Here is a 14,435-nt window from a genome sequence, read left to right as displayed (position 1 = left end):
TTCTTCACAATGTATACAGAGTTGGTGTGGCTTTTTTTTTAGGTACCTGTTTCAGCCTCAAGCATTGAAGTGTTATTGTAGGCTGACAGCTCATTTTGGGTGAGACGTTCCTTTGAACTTTCAAGGTGAGTAACATGTTCCAGCAAAAGTAGGTGCTTGCTGAATCAGGGCCTCAGTTTCTTTCTACTGAGCAGTGCAGAGTTCACAAGTTGGTTTGCATTGGCACCTTTTCATTAGCAGTGGCTGTAAACAACATGTGCATGATGCCATACTTTCCTTCAACAAGCAAAATTTATATTTGACTGTGCACACATTTTCATATTGTTTGCAATAAAACTTGCCAACATTGTGCGGCTTGATTTAGATTAGCGTTTATTTCCAATTGATTGCAGTTTTCTGAATTTTAGCTATCAGCATGCTTGTGTTATTTGCATGTATCAATTGAACACGATTTTTCTTGCACAAGTGTTGCAGATGCCTTATGCTTTAAGAAAAATAGCACTCAATTTATAATTCTTTGCACACTGAGTAAGATCCATTGCTAGAGATGTCTGAATCCACCCTGATTCTATAAAAACTTTTTCTTTTTACTATGTGCCTTTCTCTTCAAAAATACATCTTAACTTTGGATGCATTAAGTGACTGATCTTTGAGGAGAGACGTGTTTGGAATGCTTGAATAATTCACATCATCTGCATTGACTTTAGTTCATGCCTTGCAAGCTTTCAGTATGACCCAGGAGTTCCTTGCAATGAGTGCTTGCAATGGACTTGCCAGTGTTTGGCAACAGTAATGTGGCTCTCTATAGCATGTAGCAACTCACTAGTACTAGTATAGAAAGAGAAAGGGAAATCTTGAGCCTAACATAGGCAAATCTGATGCTTAAAGCGAACCTGCTTCAGGTGTTCCCGCTGTAAACCAACAGAACTTGACTTTTGCCAGCAAGCAAAATGTCTAAGCCTGGCCCTTTCACATGTCACTCATAAAAGTTGACCAATTTTTCCATCAGAACAAAAGGATTACTGATGCAGAGAGTTGATGTCCATTTCCAGTCTAGGGGGACGCTGAGATACTGAAGAAGGAAGAGGAAGGAACTGAAAAGCCAGACCTGCATTTGGGACAGGATCCTGTGCTGTATTGCTGCACTGGGATTATATCGGTGAATGGGGATTATATCGGTGATGAATAGTTTCCTTGGGAAAACAGAAGTAGAACAAGAAGACCTGAATGCCAAGTATTAACAAAAAGATTAGTACCTTGTACAGTGCAGGAACCGTGTGAGAACAGTTAGTCCTTGTATAAAGATTACTTCATAGTGCTGAAAGGTCAGGGACACGTTGGAGTGAGCTGCTACTTCATACACTGTTGAACAACATTTCCTCACACTAGGATTGGAGAAACATTGTTTTGCTATTTCCATTCCCTCTCCATCCCCTAGACGTCATCAATATAAACTGGATTAAATGAGAAACAATCAGAAAACTGTTTTTGGTGGCAAAGAGGTGTCTTTCTGAATAGGTACAGTTTTATCTTTATCTTGTAGAAGACACTTGGGAAATCCTTTTAAGATGCTCTCTGACCTCATCTCTCCAACTGGATATTGGAAGGTCAAAACGATTAGGAAGAGCATTTGAAACATAAAATCCTGGGCTTTGTTCTGTTGCCTGTATTTTAGTGCTTGCCGCCTTTGGCAGATACCTGTACAGATCCATTAGCCATCTGTGTTGGTGAGTGAGATGTTAATGCAAATCTGAAGAAAGATCGCCAGTGAAAGGAAAACATTGGAAGAACTCTAAAAATATGTCAAAACCAGTTAGGGTGGTTTGGGGGCTTTTTAGTAAAACCGTGGAATGTTTCTTAAAATAAATAATGGAAAGCTTTGTGTAATCCAGAATTCTTACTCAATACCTATGGTCATTTTGGTTTAGCTTTAACTTTCAGCTTGATACTACAGTAGTTATATAGTATCTTAAGAAACTCCCCTTTCTGTGCTTTTATGCAATCTTTTTATATGTGGTGGTACAGTGATTTCTTAGACTTTTGTATCAACTAAACCAGGATAAACAGTGAATAAAATAAAGGTTTAGAAGCGAAGAACAATTTCAGTTTAGAACATTGCACTGGTCATGGGAGCATTGGTGTTTGGGGCTTTTTTTATGGTGCTCTTTTGGGGTTTTTAGCTTGGCTGCATAGGTGGCTTGCTCTGTAATACTGAGCAAGCCCACATTACACTGCGTACATAACAGAGGTCTGAATTAACGCCTCACGAACAGCCTTAGTTCTAGTATTTACTAATTTGACATCTTGATTTTTTTAACATTAATGTCCCTTTCATGAGTTTTTCAAGTTGCATATAATTTTTTTTAACTAAAACCTTGGAACTTGCTTGTCAGGTTCCACCAATTACATCACTTGCAATAAGTCATGAAGTAGTTGTTCTACAGGACCCAAATTTTGAATTGGTGCTTACAAACTGCATTATGAACACCTCCCGTTGATGCTTTCACATTAAAAATCAAAGAGAGCCCATAGCTGAGCAAAATCAGAGCCTTATTAATAATGGCAAATAGCCTTTTTTTATGTGTCTTATAAATTGCCAATGGCAAATTAATATGTTTGACTATCTTTCTGTTTGAAATTAATGTGTATTGCATATAGCGCTCATGCATATTTAATGGAAGGAAGGAGATTAGAGGACTCTGTTGATAAGAATTGCAAGAGTCTCTTGTAATGTATTATCTACTTGACTTGAATTCCAGCCTGTTTTGAATGTGCACCTTTGCCCACTGTATGCCACGCAATTTCAGTTTATGGAGCTACTTGGTTTTTGGTTTTATATTCCCTAAGAGCATATTTTATCTAAATGGGTCCATCATGACACGCACAGTTTGTGGGCTCTCTTCCAAACTTTGAAACCCAGTTTCTGTTCCAAAAACAAGTGACAAAAAAGCAAATAGGTGTTTTGTGTTTGGTGTGAAACCATGTTTTTCAATTAAACAAACAGGGCAGCTCTTGAGGACTGTGCTCTTGCAATGATCCTCTTTTGATCCCCTTCTGAACATGGAGCAATTGACGGCGGTGACTATGTTTTTATGGTTCTTCCTTCAAATGAACTTAAGGGAGCTCATGGTTCTGTTTTAACCATTTATTATAGATGAGTAATAAAGTTTCACAACCCAAACTGTGCAGGTTGCATATAGCTTTTCCTTTTGAGATATGATTTGCATAGAACTGAGTGTTAATAATAAGAAAGACATTCTTTGGAATAATTGGACTCCGCAGTGTATTTGAGAAAAATAAATGCTTTGTGTTGTATGTTTCTCAATTTCACCCACAGGCTAAGTCTTGTAGATATAATTATGCTTTAGGAGACATTTTAAATGCTAGTTGAACCTTTAACCTGCGTTTCCTCTGGAATAATTACAGGATGTGAAAATAGCCAAATGAAACGCTTACTCATAGAGATTAATAGAATTAGTTAAGCTACTGTTACCTAATGCTTGATTTATATTGTATGTGTAGGTCGAAACAAGCTGTCATGGTATGTGGGTGTTTTCCTATGTTTTCATACTTGCAAAAGTTTTGCCTTATGTTTATTACTTAGTATGTTATGTGAACTGTTTAAAAAGGCATTTTAGACCACTGGCAGGTAGTTGAATTTCAAAGGCTGGCTCTATTTAAAACAAAACAGTAGTCTTTGAACTTCTATAATTTTTTCTGAAAATAACAGTAATAGAATTGATTCCATCAGCTTCCAAGGAAACAAGTTGAAAAAGGGACCTCTGTGGATTAGTAGTCCAGACACCAAATAGATTTTGCAGACATTTGAAATCAAGCCTGAGTCAGCTACAATAGAAGTGAGGGAAACTAAGAAAAATCACTTGCTCTCTGCTTTGCCAAAAGTGTTTGAAAAGGTAAAAATAAGAAATCTATAAACATGGGGAGTGGTATGGCAGAAGTAGTGTGTTTAATCTTATTTAAAGATTGAGGATTGGTGGTAATTCTAATATGGCAATTCTAATATTTCTTTTTAAAGTAAAGCATTCAGTTAAAAGTGATCTGCCTTTTAAAATTTGAATTGGTGTGTTTAAAAAGAGAGTAATGAATTGACTTTGGGGCAACTTGAATTTTGATCTTTGAAGAAAGTGTTGAACAGTAACCAGCCTAATTTTCAGAACATGAGCCTTCAACAAAAAACTTAAATTTCGAATTAGAGGAAAGTTTGAAATCAGCCTCTCTTATTAGATAATGCTGTGGGAGTGACTGAGCAGGTTTTTACCAGACTTTGCTGGCGCTGAAGTACCTTGTGTTGGGCGAGTGTCAGGCGCCCTTCACAGCCCTCCTCCTGTGGCCTCCGCGTCTGCGGGGATTCACCCAGGGGAAGAGGAGCGTGCAATGGTGTTACCAAGGAGCAGTAGCTCACCGTGACTCATTTAAAAATCTCACCAAGCGCCAGCTTAATATACTCATTCTTGGGTTTTCAGTTGTTCAATGGGATCCTGTTTTAATGTGCAGAAGATGGTGCCCAACCTCTCTCTGTGAAGATCCCGGGAAGGCTTTGGGGCAGTGAAGTGAAACCTTTAAAAATCTGAGCCACGATTAGAATAAACCGCTCTTGCAGAAAATTCTTTATTCAACAACTTTGTTTTGAGTTCAAGAGAATTTCGGTAAACCCATTTTACCACTCCCATAAGGTATCTTTAGTGAGCTATTTCACTACTTTAAAATCCTGTTTTGATTTGATTTAGAGTTAATGTTTGTTTCAGTGGTTATGGCAGCCAGTGAATATTAGATTTATTTTTTTTTTAAAGTCAGTGAAGTATAAATGCAAAGGAGATTAAAAATCAATTATTAAATCAAGATTTCCTTTATTCTCATTCTATTCATGTTTACCTCTCTTTGATGACTTCCCCTTAAAGTATTATACTAATGTAGGAAATTAAAGATTTTCCTTATATACACTTCTGTATCATCTGAGTTACAGGATTTCTCATCTCCTTCCTGATAAACATGCTCAGTAAGTCCACTTAGTATGTGTGAGAGATAGATCTGTGTACAGAGGGGATACAACTTACTACTTTATAGTAATTATTCTGTTACTAATTATACCAGATTTCTTCTAAGGGAGAAATACATGTTTTGTCTCTTCTGGATATGCAATGCGGGAATTACAGCATTTAACCAAAGATGCAAGCAGAAATCCTGGAAAAGGATTGCTAAACATGGAAGCTGAATGCACGTGTTCTGTGATAAACGTGGATTATTTTTGCCAAAGGGTGTACGTGTATGCAGTGCTGTAATACTGTGACAGCATGAAGAGTGTTTGTGGGCACAGCTGTGTGTGTTGAGGTGTGATGCTTCAGCTGGGAAATTACATACTAAAATATCTTTCCTTTTATCTTTGTGTTATAATGTCTCTTGTTACTTTAAGGAACCTTTAGAAACAGAGGCTGTGGTTGAAGGGAAGTCAACTTAGCAAATCATTAACATCAACAAGTATAAAATAGTAAGAGAAAGGAGAGACTGCAGTATTGAACTGTTGACTGTTCTTTGTGTTTATTAAAGGACATTAGAATACCATGTTTAAAATAGTTAAAACTTCAAAAGCATTATGTTAGCAGAGGCTTTATTAAGAATATGCTGTTTATATTGAAAGGATGAGAAGGGACACCCAGATCCTTTAATGCACGGTTACCAAATGCTGCTCAGAGAGATTCCAGCATTTATTGGAACACCAGTGTCTCGTGAAGATGTTTTTAAACTTCTACCAGATTTTCTAAGATTATAGAATGATTAAGTATTAGCCATTGTTGTGCTCTTGAGAATTAGGAGTTTCTGGAAAATATCCCTCTGCCGTCTAAGAAATTAAGTCCTGTTCTGGGGAGTTCATCTGGAAAGAGTATTTCTTTGGGGGTGATGGGGACCATCTGTGGAATTCCAACCATGATGAAAACCTGGAGCAGAGATGGGCAAAAAAATACACCAGGATGCAGGCAGTTCTGAAGAGGTCACGGTAGTAACCTTGTTTGGAGGAAAGGTCTGCAAGCATGGTCTGACCTCCTGAACCTTAAAATTCAAGAGTGATGTTAAACACTCCTTGTGCCTATTCCATATTTCCATGGCATAAGGCTTCTGATCATTCCTAGTCTTCATACAATTTCCAAATATATACTTGCGCAATACACACACCCCCACCAACACCCCCGTGACTGTTACTTAGCATGTAGCCTATGTAGTTTAAGAACGTTTAACTCCAAAGTAAACAAAAGTGAAAGGAAACATGCTCCAGGATTCAATTCACAAATTACTTTCTACTGCAGTGAATTAGTAACTTGCTTTGTGCTGTATTGAGGTGCATTTTTTCCCTTTTGAACCATTTGGTTCACAAATGACTTGTACTCCAGTAGTTTACTGCTGTTGGGAAACTTCAACAAGCATGCAGTGTTTGTTGAGTTACCAGTTTTTGCATGTGTGTTCATTCGGCTTTGGCCATCTAGTTTGAAATTGCATGATATGCCACGTTTCAAGTTGTGACGGAGAGCCACTCTTCTTGTCTCCTTCCTTCAAGGCAATGAAGTTCTTGTCTCCTTCCTTCAAGGCAATGAAGTTCTTGTCTCCTTCCTTCAAGGCAATGAAGTCTGTTCGTAAATGGAGATGATCTGGTTGTTGTTTCTCTTGCAGCGTATGTGACAACGTGGTTGTGTCCTTTCAGAAAGGAGTTCTGTGTCTCTTCTGTTGTGTTCTGCTGCCCCCCCTCCCCCCAACCCAAGTCACCATATTTTATTTACAGTATGTGGTGAATGATCTTTTTAATGCAAAATGCAGAGTGTTTGTGTATGAAGTCTGAAAATAAGAGACAAAAGGTTTTACTCCTTGTTTAAAATGGGAATGGCACATCATGTTGTAAATAAGTAAGGATTTCGAAATTACTTTGTTTTTTCATGCTGAATGCTTTAGCTTCCTTGTTTTTCACTGCATCAGCCTGAAATGACCTGTAATTCTATCTCCTATGGGTGTTCCTCACTGTCTACTTACATCTTTAGCCTTATTTTAAAAAAGAGACTAAAATTTGAAGTTTTGTAACTTTATATATAATCTTGTCCCATTACAGCTATTTCTTTCACACTGGAACTGTCATATGTATGGATAGATACTTTTAACCTATTTCACGATTGTTCCCATGGAAAGTTTTGAATTTATAGAGCCACACCCAGAAATGGATGCTGAATTGGATAAATATTTTTCTGTTTTCATAGGCATTCCATGGTTGTGGCCTACCGTGTTACACTGTTACAGATTAAGCTGAGAAGGTGGGTCCATTGGGAAACCATCTACCTCTTTCACATGGATGTCATGTTATGATGCAGTGTGCGTTCAGAAAGGAGAAGGGGGTTGGAGTTTTTTCTTTGGACCACTGTCATGGGGATCCTGCTTGCACATTGCATGCCAGCTGTGGGAGGTGGGGAGCGTGTGGCCTTCAGTGTCTCTGGGAGGACATGCTGCCTGTCATCAACCAGGTACACACATTGAGTGACCGCTCCCACATAAGTACCTGTTGCAGAAAGGTGAAGCTGACTGATGGTGACCTCCTGCTCCTCAGCATATGTGCTTCGTGAGATCTTATTTTGTGTACTTCAGCTTTTTTAGTCCCGTTTGGGGACATTATTGAGTTGACATCAAGTATGTCAAATGCTCTTCAAAAATATGTATGTGCTTTTGTCATCAGTATCCTGTAGTTTTGTGCTCTGTGTTCTCAGACATGCCTCAGTGTAGGTATTGACATCATTTTCATGGAGCACATGCTAGCTCTCCTTCGTGGTCCATAGCCTAGTCTTCATTTCAGTATCTCCAATAATAGTCTCCATCAGCTCCAGGTAGAAAATGTAGCTACACAGGCCCAGCATTTCTACCAGTAGTGCCAGCCAGTTTGTGTGTAGAGAACAAAACAGGTCTTTGGGGTCCAGTCTGTGCTTGAGACTGGAAATGAATTTCCAGTTGCTAAGCGTAGGTGGAAGCCACAGCTAAATTCTTAGTCTTGGTCCTTTGAAATGTATTTTCTGACTCTTCCCTTAAACTGATGTGCCTCAAACTAATTGTGGCAGTTACTTTAAAAAGTATAAATAGATGACTCATGATGTCAACACACATGATTTCTGTAGTGCCTTTTCTCCTCTACTTTGGAGTTAAAAACAACACTAGAATGTCTCAAGTATTAATTTCACAAATGGCTAGAATACACTGTTTTAATATTGACAACTGATTAGTCTTGATAGAGACATATAAACTTATGGGTAGTTATACAGTCTCATTTTATCTGTACTCAACTTTGTAGAAAATCTTTAAAAGTTGATTTTGTTTTAAGTGATTACATTTGTTTTCTTTTCCATGAAGTAAGTGGGAACGAGTACAATATTACCTATCTCTACTGATAGGGAAGTGTTAAAATCTTTTGAAGATGAGTGGATTATTAATTATATAATTAACAGTTGTTTATCAGATTTTAAATATTAAAAAATTATGCATTTGAAAAATGTATAATTGGCATTAAAAACAAAATAAAGCCAGCAACCAAACCAACAATCCTTCCCAAAACCTAAAGAAAACCCCCGGATCAGAATCAATTACAATGCCAAGCAATGACAGCCCTTGTAATTTCGGTTATTTATGGTTCTGTTGTATCCTGTTAATCCTGGGATAAGTCTGACCTAGTCTTATGAGTTATGAATTAAACGTTAGTCCTTCAGCATCTGATTTGTGGTACTTGGATGCTACGGAAACAGCCACAGCAAATACTGAAGCCAAATTCCCCATGCTCCTTGTAACGCTGGGATGTAATTCTGTTGTTTTTCTTTCCAAAGACTTTTCAGACTGAAAGGGCGGAATTTACTTCTTTTCATACTAAGAAAATATTTGAATGTAATATTCCAAAGGACGGTCTGAATTGTCATCTTTTTTTTTTTTTCTTCTTTTTTCTCTTTTTTTGGGGTGGATTTCAGTTGAAAACAGGTGGATCAGGCTTCATACTGGTTGTTTAGATAGGTGCTTGTCCTTCTAGTAGGTGGCTCAGTCTGAATGCCTGAATGGCATGGAGACATAGGCAGGGAAAGCATATTATGGGGTGGATGTGGGAAATCACGAGCAAGATGAGGACTTCATAGCATAGGAGATCACCTGTGGTTTTTTTTAGTGCTTGCATCTTGGAGAATCTGTCAGACAGCACTAATCGGCAGCACAACACATACAGAAAATAGGGAGTAATAAGACCTTATAGAAACACATCAAAATAGATGAGTTTTCAGTGTATGGCAAAGCAGAATAGTTTTATTTCTGTAATAATTTCAGAATTTCATAAGAAAGGGCCTTGTGTTTTTCCTGATAACCGGAACACTGGCAGCCCTAGGGAACCTAGGAAATCTACGGAGGAAAGTTTAGCCTTATCTGTGGATTATGTTTAAAGTGGCAGATTATCAGCATTTTACTCATTATGTGCTGTAGTTTCCCCTAGTGCCCGAGTGTGTGTGGGATAGAGGACTTCACAGTTTAACTCACTGATGGCCACATTCCTGCTAGAATTGTGTCTTTCCAAAGGTTCCACAGTTGTTCTCAGCTGAAGATTTAGCTATTTTGCTGAATCTTCTGTTCTGTTTCTTTATTTAGAGCCTTCTGCTTATTTTACTGATATGCCACTTTAAAATTGCAAACTTACAATTGCCCTGATCTTAGCAAAAGTGGTGTTTTGTGTGATTTTTATTATGAAATCGTGTAGTCTAATGGGAGGGAAGGAACTGACTCAGTTTATGATGATTTTTTTTTTGTCTATTTGTAATTAGAACGAGATTCCTACTCAACTTCTTGTCTGTATTGCAGTTATATTTTTCCCTGATGAAATCTGTAGGTACAGACAACTGCAGATACATTAAAATTATTTCATTCTGTCATAATGTTGTATAATTTGAGAACTGAAGCCACTGATGAAAACTGATGCCTAGAAGAATTATCTGGGTTTCTACAATCAAACTAGAAGTTTTATATTAATATTTATGTATGTATGTATGTTATATTTACACGTTACAAAAAAATTTCTCATAGGCTTTTCCATTCACTTTCTTTGCCTCATGGAGGCTGCATTAAGGGAAAACTCATATGCCTCATGCTGTAGCACTTTTCTTTAATCTGTCTCCCTTAGAAACTTTCTGATGGCACATATTCATTTTCTCCATAGTTTTAAAATACTGTTGATTCTGAGCAATTTGTGTAATTAGCCCCAAACTATCTGTGTAATTATTCCAATCTGTGCTTCTCTCAGCTTTTTCCTGCAAGGCTGACAAACGGCAGGAGGGGGAAAGGGCACCTTCCAGTTGGTGGCCGGGGAACCTTTGGTCCTCGCTCTGCTTCGTGCCATGGGTTGTCAGAGTGGGTGGACTCCTGAAAGAGCTGTGAGGGAAGGATATAAATATTAGCTTCATGTAAGAAGTCAAAACAAATATCAGTTGTGGCAAAAAAGCTTCCTTATCTTATAAAACAGGACATTTTTATGGTTACTTGACTCTTTCCCAGCAAGTTCAGCTTACTCATGAAATCCTGGATTGTATCAGCCAGTGTTAAGTTCAACTTTCTGTCTCTATTCGTGCAGGGTTTACGAGGAGTGTTAAATTAGCTCAGGATTACGAGTGTTTTGTATGCAATTCAGAGTGAATGCTAGCTGAATCATCTTCCCATTTTTATGGGCATGGACCTCTTTAGCTCCTGTATTGGTTATGTACCATTTCTGAGGTCAGACATGTAGATTTCAAATAGCAGCTATATTATATTGGTGTGCTGGAGCAGTGATTATTTTTTTAAGTATGAATCAATACTTATTTATTAAGTAATTCCAGTGCTTATTTTTTAAGTATTGTTTTTCTTACTCATTCTAGGCTTTTCTGTCTTTCTGAGAATAAAATGAAGAAAAATCTTTACATTTTAACCCAGCTGATACAGGTAACAGATGGCCAAATGCCAGCTGAAAAAGATCACAAATAAAAATAAGTAGAATAAGAAGAGTGAAAAGCATTCTCAAATAAGATGACATGCCTTTTAGAAGCTGGAAGCTTGCATGCAGTGTCATGGCTAAAGCAGGAAAAAAGTTGCCTGCCTTGTCTGTAGTGAAATGTATCACCATTTGCATCCTTAATATTAGCTTAGCTTGGAAAAATTCTTCTTCAAGAATCCCTTAAAACTAAGATAGTGAAATCATACATTTGAAGGCTGTTTGTAAGTGGAAATTATTATTTCAAGCTGGAGAGACTGTGCTGTGATTATTGGGGACATTCTCTTGTAGGGTGTACCTACCTGAGATCAATTCCGGATCTCTGCAGTGTGGTGTTGAGAAAAAAAGTGTAAAAAAGATTAGGAAAATGGTTTCCTGAGATTCTAGAAAACAGGAAGATCATATTAAAGTGTCCCTACCATGTTTTTGTCTGTTGCTGAGCATGGCAAAATAGAGAAGGGCATTACGCTTCCTTTGTGGGAGCTGGAGGGAAGGAGCTGTCATTCTTTACTACCAACCATCCTGTTTAAATTCCTCCAGAAAAAGATCACGGAAATGTAACTGCTTACATACATTCTCACCTTCTAATCATTTTCTCATCCATCTTTTAACCGTGTAATGGGACACAGTCAAGCAGATATGAATGACTTGAGATGGGTCATGGGAACAGGCTCCCCAGGGAAGTGGTCACAGCACCAAGCCTGTTGGAGCTCAAGGAGCATCTGGACGATGCTCTTAGTCATATGGTTTGGTTTTAGGTAGTCCTGTGAGTAGCTGGGAGTTGGACTTTATGATTCTTACGGGTCCCTTCCAACTTGAAATATTATATGATTCTGTGACTCGTTAGCAAAGCATTTGATAGGAGAAATTGGGAAGGTCAAACAACTGGGTGGCATGCTTATCTGAAATCTTTGCCTTTTTTGTCCAGGAACTTGTTGTTGTTTTGTGGTTTTTTTAGTTTCTATCCATACATGAGCATTAAGTTGGCATTTGCTGTCTGCTTTCCACTGCTGTCTCAGGTGGGAATGCAGCGGAAATCTGAGTTGAGTTGCATGTGACTGTGGATGGTACTACTGTTCCTCTCCTCCACAGACATCCCATGAGGAGGTGCCGATGGTGCTCTGTGGGAGTGAAGGGCTGAGCTAGGTTTAGTGGAAAATGATCACCCTTTGGATAGAAGCTGAAGTCATCATAGTTTACTAGCAATCACTTTTTAGCTCCTAAGTCATTCTTATGTAAATATACAACTTTTGCTCTGGAGGGAAAGTTTACTTTAATCTAGGCTTCAGAGTAGAGTTTAAATTAGTCTTAAAGTATAAATAGTACTTTTGTTTTCAATCTTGAAATTGCTGTGCCTGATCCTTATGACTTTGAACTCAGAGGTTTATGCTCCTTACTGAGTGGGATCCTCACTGTGGGGAAGCTTGTAGGGGCGACCTTTCACTATAGCCCTGGGTGGCTGCCAGGCAAGTCACCCTGTGAAGCCTTGGTTTGCCGATGGCCAGGCTTGCTTGGTCACAAATTGATGTTGCAAGAGCCATGCATCTCCCTGTTCCTAAGTAGGAGCCAAGGGGAAGAGAGAGGAAGGCAGAGCTATGTGAATGTTTGGAAGAGGCCAGGAGCATTTGCTGATGAAGGTTTACTAACTTGAGAAAGTTTTTCCGGTTGGTGAAAGTTGCTGTGTTAAATGTGTGCTGTTAAAATAATTTGGTGATGAAATACTGATATAGAGTGGATAGAAAATTTGGTTGTGAAACCAAATCTTTTCTACCTGTAGCTGTATGTAAACACCAGACAAACCTCTAGGATGTATAAACACAATTTAACTTAGTAGAGTGGAATCCCCAATATTCGGGGATTTTTTAAAGAAGTTCAGCAGCAAAGAAGGAAGCTTTCAGAATCCCTCCAGTGAATTCTAGGGAGTGAAGGCAGTAATCTTTCTGACTTTTAATCTCAGTTGGAATATATGTTATGTGTGCATGAGAGCTCCCAAGATGTCAATGTTGCAGGTATTTGGGGGAAGATGTACTCACCATTAGCAGCTGGTTTCTGTTAATTAGAAGCAAACCCAAATGGTCACAGCTCACTTCAGTAGTTTGTTCTATACACGAATGTTCACAAAACTAGTATGAAGAAAATACATGGAGATTTTCTTTTATCCTGGAAAAATGGAAAATGTAATGTACACCATGCATTAACCATGTTATTACAAACTAGTCGGATATTTCAAATGCGTAGTGTCTGTTTAGTGATTATTAACTAGGTATTTCCTTTAATAATAAACATTAATTTTTCTTTTCAAATAATGGATTATAACAACTGTAGAATAAAAAACTTGTTGTAGGAACAAGGACAGCTACTTGAATCAGGCCATTATCAGCAAGTCAGTTGTATTTATGCCCTTGCAAAATGTCTAGCTGTTCCAGTATTGTGAAGGAAATGATAAATATTTGGCCACTGTTTGGGACAGGAATGAAATTGAGCCATTCTGCAACTCTTGAATTGGTGTTGATATGTGTAAAACTACTTCAGATAAGATAAGCAGTGACATTTATGGTTGGACTTGATGATTTTAAAGGTCTTTTCCAACCTAAATGATTTTATGATTTATGGTTGTAAAGATTTTAGGAAATCTGAATGAATGAATAATTTCTGCTTCACATTCTAGTGTGGTAATGGAGTAGTTAATTAAAGCGCAAAGAAGCAAAAGCTCTGATCCTCCTGTTTGTCCTAGCCTCTGTGCTCTCGTGCATTTTGTTCAACTCATGGAATTGCTTTTCCTTACAATACAAGCCTGCAGTGTGTTCATTCTCCAGCAGCCTTCGTCATCAACATCCTACTGTAGCTATCGCTCCATTTTCTTTTTCTCTTTTGCTTCTAGCCTCTATGAGTAATTTTCCAGCCTGGTTTTCAGTTCTTTGGAACTGACTGAAACTGCTCTTGCTAAGGACTTCAGTAAAGCTTTTATGGCTATACTGCAGAATAAATGAGTCTTGATCTCTCTGCCACTTACAAGACTGTTGATCTCACCCTAAGACTTAAAACATCTATTGCCATACAAATCCCATCCTACTCCCGTGGAAGTGCTTGTGTTCATGTGTTCATGATCTTTAGTTTATAAGATATGTGAATTATTAGGGCATGCAGAATTATTTTTTTTTTAGTAATGTGTATTATATTATCTCATTCTTCCAGGGCCTCTATTAAGATGTAAAGGAAACCTGTATGGTTGAAGTTTGCTCAATAGGTTGCAATATTGCCATTTTCTCTTGGGAGCTGACCTAATAAATAAAAGTGTTATTTTCCTTATAAAATACTATTGTTGAATATTTCACTGTCAACGGGCTGCAGTTCATAGGAGCATTTACCATGTTACTCGTTGAAATAATGTAAATATATAACCAGC

At 38.0% G+C, this 14,435-nt stretch overlaps 1 protein-coding gene across 2 annotated transcripts in view; it reads left to right on the top strand.

Annotated features, from left to right (window-relative positions):
* Positions 1-14,435, top strand: part of BMPR1B (bone morphogenetic protein receptor type 1B) — a 297,524-nt gene that overhangs the window by 76,452 nt on the left and 206,637 nt on the right. The gene's annotated exons all lie outside the window — the stretch shown is intronic.

The sequence above is a fragment of the Falco punctatus genome (assembly GCF_963210335.1).
Source record: "Falco punctatus genome assembly, chromosome: 1".
Classification (NCBI taxonomy): Eukaryota; Metazoa; Chordata; class Aves; order Falconiformes; family Falconidae; genus Falco; species Falco punctatus.
Note: the sequence above shows the minus strand (reverse complement) of the source record. Positions and strands in the feature narration are given on the sequence as shown.